At 32.7% G+C, this 13,198-nt stretch overlaps 1 long non-coding RNA gene across 1 annotated transcript in view; it reads left to right on the forward strand.

Moving 5' to 3' along the window:
* The window catches only part of LOC120889331 (uncharacterized), a 50,842-nt gene extending 42,430 nt beyond the window's left edge, over positions 1 to 8,412 (forward strand). The window contains exon 3 of the long non-coding RNA XR_005733245.2: positions 8,362 to 8,412. This is a non-coding gene — a long non-coding RNA (uncharacterized LOC120889331). The remainder of the gene's footprint in view (positions 1 to 8,361) is intronic.
* Positions 8,413 to 13,198: the final 4,786 nt, after the last annotated feature.

Genomic DNA, 13,198 nt, shown 5'->3' on the forward strand with positions numbered 1-13,198 from the left:
CACAATTTTCCACTGAAATCTACAAAACTTTGATTAGATCAAATTTGAATCTACATCATTAAAATTTTGTGGGTAATTAAGGCTACATTTGAACATATGTATGATGTTTTCACTTAGTTTTAAACATATGTATATTTGTGTCCATTTTCATTTCCTTTATTCCTTAAAGACCATATTAAATTTACAATGATAGTATAAATGCAAATATAAAATATGGTTCAATTTAATTAGAAGTAGTATCATATTTTCAAGTAAAACTATTATGTGTTTTAGTGGTTGTTAATGTTATTTTGATATAAAACGTGCAGATGGAAGACATTTTGTATTCCCTTACACATTTATCCCAGGGCCACTTATCCATGAATCTCAATGCTGTCCCAGAGAAAATGCTGGCATCTGGACAAAGCAGACACTACACTTCTTATTTTTTCTTCTTTTTATAGTGATGGGGATCTAACCTAGGACTTTGTCATGTGAAGTGAACACTATATCAGTGAGCTACACCCCCAGCCAAGTTATCAAATTTATTTACAAATATACTTGAATTAAAAATAAAAGCTCCTGACTTGGTAAATTGGATGTCATAAATACTAGTGATCAGTATTTTTAGTAGAAGAAACTATCAAATCTTTAATTACAAAAAAATACAGTGTTAATGGCCAAGTGTTAACAAATTTAAATGATGACTATTTTAGTATTTAATATCTTCAGGAATTCAGAAGGAACATAAATTATAAGGGATATGTGGTGAAGTATTCAAAGAGAGGTCTGTTGTATGCAAACCTGGAACAACCTTGAGGAAGAGAGTCTAGTATGGTGGATCTTAAATTTGGCATCACTGGGAGGGTGTTGTAAGGTACTGTAGACTACTGTATATTTTTAGAGCTCTAAAATGTTATACTAGTTAAGTATTTTAACAAATAATGTTAAGTTTTATTAAAGCTCAACATACCATGTTTCTGAATATAGAAACATGTCTAACATGTTATAAAAATATGTCCCTGAAAAATACTCTAAAATATGGGGTTCTTTTATATTTGAAAATTTCATGTGAGAGCTATCTCATTTTTTAATAATGGTAGCTGTGACAAATGCATGTGCATTTTATCACTTGTAAAAGTATATTCTTTTTTCTTTATGACCTCATAAATACATATTAATAATAAAAGTAGTTATGGAATAACTACTTTTATTATTGCATTTATTATTTTCCCCTAGCTCTGAGGCTACAAATTTATTTGGCTTTGGAAATCTCTTCTAATATTAAGTGTGTTATGTTATGATGTCATTTTTAAAAAATATTTTTTTAAGTTGGCATTTGAGATATCTGTCTCCCAGGTTTTGGCTTCTATACTACTGCACTTAATATCTTTCACACACATACTTAGAATAAATATCAGTTTTACACTATTTTATATTAAGACTTTGATAAATTTGTTTTTTCTTTTGACAGCTTTGCCAAGTATTATTTACATGCCATAAAATTCACTCATGCTAAACCTCAATGTTAATGGCTTTAGTTAATGTGTAAATTCATGCATCCCCTTACCAAAAATATTTTAGACTGTATCCATCTTCTCTAATTCATCATGCCTATCTGTAGTTGTTTCCTGCTCTCAGCCTTATTCCTAAGCGATTGATATTATGTCTCTGTGTGAATGTGTGCCCATGTTTCTTTTTCCCTTTTCTAAAACTTTTACCCAAACGGAGCAGTCCTTCAAGTAATCATATCCTTCTGATTCCCTTTTTAATATTGTGTTTTAGAGAATCACCCATGTTTTTGTATGCATTGATACTTCATTCAAAATTACTTGTAACTATACATATACACTCCATTGTTCTCATTCCCTAGCTGAAATTCATTGTAACAATTTTGAACTATCATGAATAATGCTGCTATAAGTATTCACATAGAGTTCTTATGTGGACATATGTTTTCATTTCTCTTGGATATATTCCTTGGAAATTGCCAGGTCTCATGGTAAGTGTATGTTTTGCTTTCAATAAACACGTACATGCACACAAGGCCAAAAATATTTTTTAATTGCCAAACTATTTTGTCAAGTTTCTGGACCAGTTTTACATTTCAATGACAATGATTGAGAATTCAGCCTTTCTTTATTGTCAATGGCATGTAGCAACAGCAGCCTCCTTTATTTTAGCTGTGTTAGTGAGCATGCAATATTATCATATTGTAGTTTTACTTTATATGTCTCCACTGATGAATGTTTTCTTAGAATCTTTTTATGTTTGTTATGTTTAGATGTACCCTTTAAAACATCTTCTTTGGTTTAATTGTTTGTGTACTTATTTATTCAGTTGTTTGTCTTAAGAGATGTGTAAGAATTTTAAACATATTTTTGATATAAGTAGTTTTATGACATTTCTATTTTGGAAACACTTTCTTCCAGTTTATGGCTTAGGTTTTTGTTTTTTAATGGTATCTTATGAAGATTTAACATTTTAATTTGTGACAAAGTACAATTTATCAGGATTTTCTTTTTATGGTTCCAACTTTTGTTTTAAGAAAGCTTTGTCTAATCACAAAGCACATTTCTTTCCTATTTTGTTCCAGAAGTTTCATATTTTATTACACTTTTGGCTAGGATTCATTATGAGAGCATTATTGTGTATACAGTGTGGTAAGAGTGAATTAAAATTTTTGAATTTTGCATTTTACTAATCAATTCTTTTATTATGACTTATATTGTGCTTTCTCTATTGAATTTCCTTGGCATCTTTATGGAAAATCAATTAACCCTATGTATTTGTTTAATAGTGGAAACTCTTCTGTGTTTTACTTATCATACGATCTCCTTGCTCTAATATGGTAGTTCTATTTGCAACAGAATTTCAAAGCTTTGGGATATGTATTGAAATGATGTAGTAAAAGTCTCCCAGCTTTGTTGATAAACAATAAAATATCTACTAATTATAAGAGAATTTCAGGTTACACTTAAAGAAGCATTTCAAAATTATTTTCATTCACACCATGAAATCTTGGCTTCAAGATTCTTCCCTCAAATTATCTAAATTTTTATTTTTCCTTTGAACTTGTTCTAATAATATTATAGTAAGACAAAATATCTTTACTTTTCTATAATATTGTATAAAAACCCTAATTTTTAGATGTAATAATATGCTTCTTAATATAGATGTAATTCTTGATTTGGTACTGTTCTACATTGGTACCAAGAGGTAGCATTTTTTTTCCCAACTCTTTAGAGCCAGCAACACATAAGCAAAATGTAAATTAATCTATTCCTTTTGTATTCTGAAGGTGTTTCCACAATTAACCTTGGCAGTTTAAGGAAAATTTCCCTCAGATCGTTAGTAAATGTATCAGATACTAAGCTTATTTCCTTTTACCATAATAGCATAACATAGGTGGCTTGGTGGTTTTTATCATTGAATTAGAGCCTGTGTCAATAAGTAATTTTGCTTTATTCTGACAAGCTATTTCTGTAACAATGTTTCTTGGAAACCAAATGATCAAAACTTCAAGTTAAATGTCTTTTCTACCAGTGCTTTTCATGAAAAGACATTTCAAAGAGGGCACAGTGCATGTGTTAAAACAACCCTTCGTTCTCCCGTGAAAGATTTTTTCCAGTGAAATAATAACTCATGTGTATTGAGCTAATATTAGTCTATGAGAGATGATTTCTCAAACGCCATGTTTCAGCTGTGATTAGATCACATCCCCAAGGAATTTGACTATATTTTTCTTCCACCAGCCTGGAGAGAATAGTAGTTATAATCTCAGTAGAAATCTGAGACATTAAAAACTTAATCTTAGAGAACTAAAAGCAATCTGGGACCTCAGGGTTATCTAAAGATAATGCTTTCATGGAACAACTTATGCGGTCACTGTTAAAGAATCTACTTATTTCGATTACTTTATACTTTATATGTTAACTTTATTTAACATTAACTTATAATTAATGTAATTAAACACAACTTATAATTCATTTCATGCATAGAAATAATTTGAAACTAAGACTTTATTCCAAATTTATCTGAATTGGTGATCCAAATCATTTCCTCCCTCCTCCCTCCCTCCCTCCCTCCCTATTCCTTCCTTCCTTCTTTCTTTCCTTCCTTCCTTCCTTCCTTCCTTCCTTCCTTCCTTCCTTCCTTCCTTCCTTCCTTCCTTCCTTCCTTCCTTCCTTCCTTCCTTCCTTCCTTCCTTCCTTCCTTCCTTCTCTCTCTCCCTTCCTCCCTTCTGGGAATGGAAGCCTCACACATGCTAGATAAGTGCTCTCCTACTAAGCTCTCCCACTGAACTGCATCCCAAGCCCTCATATTTCTTACTCTAACTTGTTACTTCCAAATGGCTAGTGATGAACCAGTTTTTAATTAGTCATGCCTATCTCTCAACCGATCTTGAAAGGTAGATGTAAAATCTCACTGTTCTGCGGGAATATCAAATTTGTGATATAAAACATCTCCTTTATGAAGGACTAAAACCAAGCTTTCAAACCAGTAGCTCATTCTTAAATTCACACTTCCATTTTATTTTATTTCCATCAAATTCATAATTATCTATGTAAAGCATAAAGATGGGTGTCCTTAGTAATCAGCCTAGCTGTAATATCTTCAATATTGTGAAACCTTTTGTTCCTGCTCTTCTTACACTGCCATCTCTGTGTCTATATCCCTCCTGTACTAGAAGACTTCTGTATTCAAAACCTGGTTCAAATGGTTCAAATGTCACCTCCTCTGAAATACTATATTATTGATGCTCTTTACGTTTTGAGAGAAGATATATTTTATACTATTCTCAGCAACATTAGTTTGTGGCCAACTTATATGTAGGATTCAGAATGTCATTTATTTAGCTGTATAGTCATCCTAAATCTTTGTGCTTTCACATAGAAAATGTAAGATTGATGAGTAGATTTATTACCCTTTATATAATCAAATAACAATTTTTATGTATTTTCTTATGTATCAATTTCTATGAGTCCCACTCTTAGTAAATTCTGGGGAGTTCATATGCCCAATAAAATAAAAGAATGGTACTGATTCTTAAGTGATATGTATTTGAGGGATGAGATATTCACATTTCATTCTTTCTTCCATTATAGTTACATACGATAACTGAGCCCTGGTTATATATAGAATAAGTAACTTAAAACTTGGTTTTCCTGGTTTATTTGTTAGCATTTGACTAGAAGATAACACAAGTATGAGTAATACCAAAGAGGGAATTTATTCTAGGGATGGAATTGCAAAAATGTAGAAGTATTTAAAGAATTCTGGGGAAGACTTGTACCACTGTGTCTGCTGGTGAACCTAAAATTATCATTGGTCAGTATGGCTGACAGGCAGGAAAAAGTTTGACCTGAAGATTGAAGGTGGAAGAAAGCAAAGCAAAGTGGAAGCAGGAGGAACAAACAGAGTCCCTGAACTTATATAGAATAAGAGGCTCAGTTATGTGTATTGGAGGCAGTAAAAGACATGCATGTATGAAAGTGGAAAAGTGGGGCCTTCTGGAAGAAGTTGTCAGCACCTGTCCTCATGAGCTGAGTACGTGCCTGATGCATGATTTGGGGGAAGTGAAGGTGAGAGGGTTGATGGGAGGTTGAGTAGCTGCAGACCTAGAAGGGTGAGCCAATGTTTTGGTCACTTGTTTGGGTTCTGGTGGAGCTCAGAGCATTCTGTACCTTCAAAATAGAATGCCTCATGTGTTGTTTGCACCTTCAAACTTGAAATGAATTTCTATTGTGTTGAACCCTAAGCCAGAAACAGAGGAAAAGGCATCCTGGAAATAATGTTTGGGCATAGCTAAGTTGACAGGAGAGAGTCACTTCAATTGGGTCCTTTTCTTTCGAACCTCATTAAAACTTATGCAGCTTAAAGTATGTGACATATCTTGGGTTGCTATTTGCATTGTTAAGTAAATTTTTCAAAATAAATAGAGTTGTGAAAGCAATGCTTTTAAAAGCATATTTAATTTGACTTGAGTTATAATTCTTCTGTTAACCACCTTATCTTAACAAGCTAAAAAGAAAAAAGATTTTTCTTATATCAAGGCTCTAATATTTTCTCATTTATCAATTTTTCTGTCTGTTAGGAGTCTTATGCAATGTGAACACATTAAGCAGATTAACTTCATAAAAATAATTGCCTGTTCAAAATTACGTGATGGGTTTGAATATACGAGTTTGTTTAGGGTTTAGTGCCATTTTAAATGTGGCATAAATTCCATCCCTATGTTTTCTAATACCAGACATGCAAAAGCACAATTTATATTTATGTGGCCAAATACAAATTACATGTGGTTTTAATAAAGATACTATATTATTTATAATAAAGCAAACAGTATAATCTGATAATGACTTTCTCTTACAAATTGCTGGTATAAAATGTAATTTTGCATAGAAAATCCAGCTGTGCGATCTTTTGTTCCCATTCTGAGAATCTTTTGTTTTGTTATCATTTTAAGTGAATTACTAAGCTTAATCATTTAAGAATGACTTTGTTTTAAAATCAAGTCATGAAATGAAATTAAATATCTCTCAATATTATACATTAGAAACAGCTTTTTATAATTAGAGAGATCAGTTAATTGGCATATTTATTTCCACTTGGGTATGATAATTAAGATAATTTTCATTTATTAATACAAGACATTTCATGGGAGTGTGAAATCTACTGATTATCTCAAAAAAGAAAATCAAAATTTTCATTCCTTCTGTAGCCTGTAGAAACAACAACAAAAACAAACTCAAAGTCCTCTATGTCCACATGCATAAAAATATCTTTTCCTAAGTTTACTTGTTTGATATATTAAACTAAACTGGCCATAGACTCCCCAATAGATAAAAACATGCCAGGTTCAGATAATTGAGGTAAAAACCTTAATTTCATGTCAATTATTGTTTTAAATATGTGTATGTATGTATGCACATATGTTTGTTTGCATCAGTAATATGTAATATACTTTATTTCTTCCACAATGCTGCAATGGTAGAGTGAGAGATGACATTTTTCAAAGATGGCTAACAACATATTTCCCATCACACAATCTTCTTTCAATGCAACTTATATATCATAAAGTGGACTCTGTTTCTTCCTTACAGATCTGGATCAGTTTACAACAGTGGCAAAAGTAATGTTATGTAGGTTTCAAACTTTGTTGACCAAATGATTTCCATTTGAGGTATCAGTTACTTTTGAGGTATCAGTTCTTGGAAGTAAGTCATTATGCTGTGTGTAAATCTAGGTAAAGTGTGGTTTACCAGGGTGAATATGGAAAGGAAATGAGATTCCCTACCTCAAAACACACAAACACACACACACACACACACACACACACACACACTCACACACACCCTACACACAGAGCTCTGGCTGAGTTCCTAGGCTGTAGCCAGTACCAATTCACCAGCTATTTTAGCAAACCATCATTAACAGTGGATAAAATCGTCCCTCAAAAGAAGTCACATAGAAAGAGATGAACCAACTTTACCATGTCTAAATTTAGATTGCTCAAGAAAATAAGGGATTGTTTTGTCTTATATCAGAAAATTTAGGTAATAAAATTCAACAAAGTTTCTACCTGAACAATTGGAACATTGACCTTTGGAATGCTGAGTGCTTCCACGCTATCAAGATGCTCAGGCCACGTAGACAGGCCTTGTGTAGGAGGTACAGAGATTGTCAGCTGGCTGACAGTCACAGCTGAGTGAGATACCCAGTGAGGACCAACATCTACCAGGCCTCATCTAGACTACCTTGTTCCAGCTGGTTAACACTTATCCATCTGTGAACATTTTTTGCTGAATTCTTAGCATTAAAAGAAGAGAAAACAAAACAAAATGAAAAACACTCCCTCTGTTCCTTTTCTGAATGGGGTTTTCCCAGAGTCTGTGAGCATGAAAAAAATGCTTGTTTTCAGTCACTAACTTTTGGGTTATTTGTTACACATAAACAGATTGACAGCCAAAATTGAGTGTGGTACCAGGAATGGTATTTTTCAGTGGTATAGATTGTTAGGGCATTGAGGAAACCATTAGTAACAGGTAAAAAGCATCAAAAAGGGTATTCATAAAACCTAAGGTACTTGGAAATGCTAGAGATGCTGGTTTAAAGAAAAGTTGGAAAAATATTATTGGTAGTTAGAGGAAAAGTAACTCCTTCTGTGCCTTTGTAAAACTAACAACTATGTCAGTAGAAATAAGGAATATATTATAGAACTTAATGATATAACTAAGGAGATTCCCAAGCAAAGTTTTGTGTGTACAGTATGTGATTTTCTAGTTGCCAAGTATAAAATGAGCGGGGAGAAATTCGGTATAAATATAAATGGTCCCAGATTTGCTGAGTTTGCAAATAAAATTTTCTCTCATTTTTTAGGTCCCCCAGAAGACTCCTAAGGTAAGAAATAGGCCGAGGTTATAGATTGACTCCAGATTATTCTAAGGAAATATTTTATGGTGAAGATGAAAATAAGGGTACAAATTTAAAACTACTTGTTAAGGCCTTTAAAAGACCTCATAAACCCTCTAACACACCCAAAAGACTTTGAGAGAATCTTCAAGACATGGTCCCTGGCCATCTCTGGTAAGAAAAAAAAGGGGGGAGGGGGATGTTTCTAAAATCTTCATAGGTTTGTTCCAGTAGAAGAAAAGGAAAGGAACCCTGGTGAAAAAACTTTGTGGATGTGGCTTTTCTTTATTGGATTAAATTATAAATGGATACACAGGAAGTTTATAAGCATTTAAAGAGAAATCATATCCGTTTGAATTTAAAGCAAGAGACAGGATATAAAACAAAGGGAATGTTTCACACTACTTTAAGATAAACAGGAAGAAACAGGTAGCGAAATCTATTTTGATACAAATATTCCCTCAGAGAGCCAAACCAAGAGCTCAGAGTTTGCAGCCTGGACCCCCTCCTTGAACTCCTAGGCAGAAGGACTTTTCCTTAAACAATGTTCTGGTAACACGTCCATGAGTGTATCTGAAATTCTATGGACCAATAACTATAGAGTACCTATTTTTGAGTGGGTGCATGTATTTTATTCCCATACCATCATTGTATGCTACCTGTGGGAAGGAGCCAGATAAATTCTCTCTTTAGGTCACAAATTTTCAGACAGAAATTGATTTCAAGAGACTTTATATAAGGTATGAGACCTGAGAAGCCTCATCTGTTAACTGAACCTGATTTGGTTCTTAGACTTTTATGAACTAATGTCATAATAGGATAAAGCCTAGGAGCTGTGGGATCAGGCACTGCTTTATTTTGTACATGATTTTTTAGCTAGAAGGCAAACTTGCATATTATATTTTTGAAAGACAGACACAATAATATCTCAGGTACCCTATGTTCTTATGATGTGATTTCATACCTCTCTCATTGAAAGTTGAGGTCTATGTTCCACTTCTTTGAATTCAGGGAGACACATTATTATGGCAATAGCAAGAGAATGATACATGTGCAAGGAGTAGGTTATAGAAGGCAATATGGCTTCCATCTGATTACTTTAGAATCCTTTCCTTTATAGCTTTGAGCAACTTATGAAACATGTCCCAGACCACCATGTTGTAAAGAAACCAATGCCATATGGAGAGTTTCTATGTACATGTTTGGAAAACAACTGGAATTGAGATGAACACCTTTTGCATCACTAAATTTAACTGACTTGTATTTATAATAATAACTAATATGTTAATATTTTCATGTCATATTCATTACACTTATTTTTCTCATTGTAAGAGATAAATTATTCCTTTGTTAATTTGAAAATATTATTTGTATTTTTAGTTAAATCATGACTAATAATTTATTTAAAAATTATTTGGATCCCATTGCAGTGTTTTATTCATTGATTCTATATTTTTTATTTTAAACCAGACTGCACAGAACTTTAAGATTCTCTTGTCCCTCTATCGTACCATATTGATGTCTATATTTAGACTATAATGCCATAGATATAATTTCCATTTTTTATATTTTTTATCCATGCTGTTTTCAGATGACAATAACCTTTATTAAATTGACATTCATCTTTATTTTATATATTTCCTTTAGCATTTTTCTCAGTTCATCATACACATTCATTAGGAATATATGTCAATAAAAAATTTTTATGTGATAAGTTCTTTGGGTATCTTTCATTACATCTTCATTTTAAATCTAAGTGCCAAAAATAGTAGTATCATATGATTCTTTATTTCTTATATTATGAAATTATCATGCCATTCTCTTCTAGCAATTATTGTTTTTATTATTTTTATTTATATATGACAGCAGAATGCATTACAATTCTTATTATACATACAGAGTACAATTTTTCACATCTCTGATTGTAAACAAAGTATATTCACACCAATTCGTATCTTCATACATGCACTTTGGACAATAATGATCATCACATTCCACCATCATTTATAACTCCATGCCCACTCCCTTCCTCTCCAACCTCTCTCCCCTATCTAGAGCTCACCCACTCCTCTCATGCTTCCTCTCCATATCCCACTATGAATCAGCTTCCTTATATCAAAGAAAACATTCCACATTTGGTTTTTTGGGATTGGCTAACTTCACTTAGTATTATCTTCTCTAACTCCATCCATTTACCTGCAAATGCCATGATTTTATTCTCTTTTATTGCTGAGTAATATTCCATTGTGTATATATGCCACATTTTTAATCCATTCAACTATTGAAGGGCATCTAGGTTGGTTCCACAGTTTAGTTATTGTGAATTGTGCTGCTATAAACATTGATGTGTCTGTGTTCCTGTAGTATGCTATTTTTAAGTCCTTTGGGTATAGACTGAGGAAAGGGATAACTGGATAAAATGGTGGTTCCATTCCCAATTTTCCTAGAAATTGCCATACTGTAGTATAGTTTAAGTTTCCATATTGGCTGCACCAATTTACAGTCCCACCAGTAGTGTATGAGTGTACCTTTTTTTCCTACATCCTCACCAACACTTACTGTTTTTTGTCTTCATAATAGCTGCCATTCTGACTAGAATAAGATGAAATCTTAGAGTGGTTTTGATTAACATCTCTCTAATTGCTAGTGATGATGAACACTTTTTCATATGTTTGTTGATTGATTGCATATCTTCTGAGAAGTGTCTGTTCAGGTCCTCAGCCCATTTATTGATTGGGTTATTTTTTATTTATTTATTTTTTTGATGCTTAGGCTTTTGAGTTCTTTATATACCCTGGAGATTTCTTTTATATACCCTAGGTTTCTTTGCTGAGAAGAAACTTTTTAGTTTGAGTCCATCCCATATATTGATTCTTGATTTTAATTCTTGCACCACAGGAGTCCTATTAATGAAGTTGGAACCTAATCCCACATGATGGAGATTAGGGTCTACTTTTTCTTCTATTAGACACACGGTCTCTGGTTGTATTCCTAGGTCCTTGATCCATTTTGAGTTGAGTTTTGTGCATGGTGAGAGATAGGGTTTCAATCTCATTTTGTTGCATATGGAATTCCAGTTTTCCCAGCATCATTTGTTGAAGAGGCTATCTTTTATCCAGTGCATGTTTTTGGCACCTTTGTCTAATATAAGATAATTTTAATTTTGTGGGTTTGTGTCTGTGTTCTCTATTCTATACTATTGGTCTACCAATCAGTTTTGGTGCCAATACCATGCTGTTTTTTTTACTATTTCTCTATAGTATAGTTTAAGTTATGGTATAGTGATTCCACCTCTTCCTGCTAAGGATTGCTTTAGCTATTCTGGGTCTCTTATTTTTCCAGATGAATTTCATAATTGCTTTTTCTATTTTTATTAGAAATGACATTGAGATTTTGATTGGAAATGCATTAGATCTGTATAGTGCTTTTGGAAGTATGGTCATTTTAATAATATTAATTCTGCCTATCCAAGAGTATGGTAGATCTTTTTATCTTCTAATGTCTTCTTTGACTTATTTATTTAGAGTTTTGTAGTTTTCATTATATAGATCTTTCAACTCTTTTGTTAAGTTGATTCCCAAGTATTTTATTTTATTTTATTTTTTGAGGCTATTTTAAATAGGGTAGTTTTTCTCATTTTCTTTTCAGAGGATTTGTCACTGATATACAGAAATGCCTTTGACTTATGGGTGTGGATTTTATATCCTGTTACTTTGTTGAACTCATTTACTAGTTCTAGAAGTTTTCTGGTGAAACTTTTAGGGTTTCAGCAAATAGTGCCAATTCAAGTTCTTCTTTTCCTATGTGTATCCCTTTAATTTCATTCCTCTGTCTAATTGTTCTGGCCAGTGTTTCAAGAGCAATGCTAAATAGAAGTAGTAAAAGAGGGCATCCCTGTCTTGTTGAAACAAGTTTTTAGAGAGAATGACTTCAAATTTTCTCCATTTAGAATGATGTTGGCCTGGGGCTTAGCATAGATAGCCTTTATGAGGTTGAGATATGTTCCTGTTATCTCTGGTTTTTCTAGTGTTTTGAACACGAAGGGGTGCTGTATTGTGTCAAATGCTTTTCCTGCACCTATGAGATGATCATATGATTCTTAAATTTAACTCTATTGATGTGATGAATTACATTTATTGATTTCCGTATGTTGAACTAATCTTGCATCCCTGGATGAATCCCACTTGATTGTGGTGCATGATCTTTCTGATATGCTTTTGTATTCAATTTGCCAGAATTTTATTGAGAATTTTTACATCTATATTCATTAGAGATATTGGTCTGAAGTTTTTTTTTTTTTTTAATGTGTCTTTGCCTGGTTTTGGAATCAGTGATATTGGCCTCATAAAATGAGTTTGGAAGTGCTGCCTCTTTTTCTTATTTCCTTAAATAAATTGAAGAGTATTGGTATTAGTTCTTCTGTAAATGTCTTGTAGAACTTGAAATTGTATCTGTCTGGTCCTGGTTAGTAGACTTTTGAGGGTGTCTGCTATTTTGTCACTTGAAATTGACCTGTTGAAATTGAGTATATTATCCTGATTCAATTTGGGCAAATTTTATGACTCTAGGAATTTGTCAATGCTTTGATATTTTCTATTTTATTGGAGTACAGGTTTTCAAAATAATTTCTAATTATCTTCTGTATTTCTATAGTGTCTGTTGTGATATTTCCTTTTTCATCATGTATGTTAGTGATTTGAGTTTTCTCTCTCCTTCTCTTCATTAGCATGGCTAAGAGTCTGTCAATTTTATTTATTTTTTCAAAGAATCAACTATTTTTTCTGTTAATTTTTTCAATTGTTTC

The sequence above is a fragment of the Ictidomys tridecemlineatus genome, chromosome 8 (genome assembly GCF_052094955.1).
Source record: "Ictidomys tridecemlineatus isolate mIctTri1 chromosome 8, mIctTri1.hap1, whole genome shotgun sequence".
Lineage (NCBI taxonomy): Eukaryota > Metazoa > Chordata > Mammalia > Rodentia > Sciuridae > Ictidomys > Ictidomys tridecemlineatus.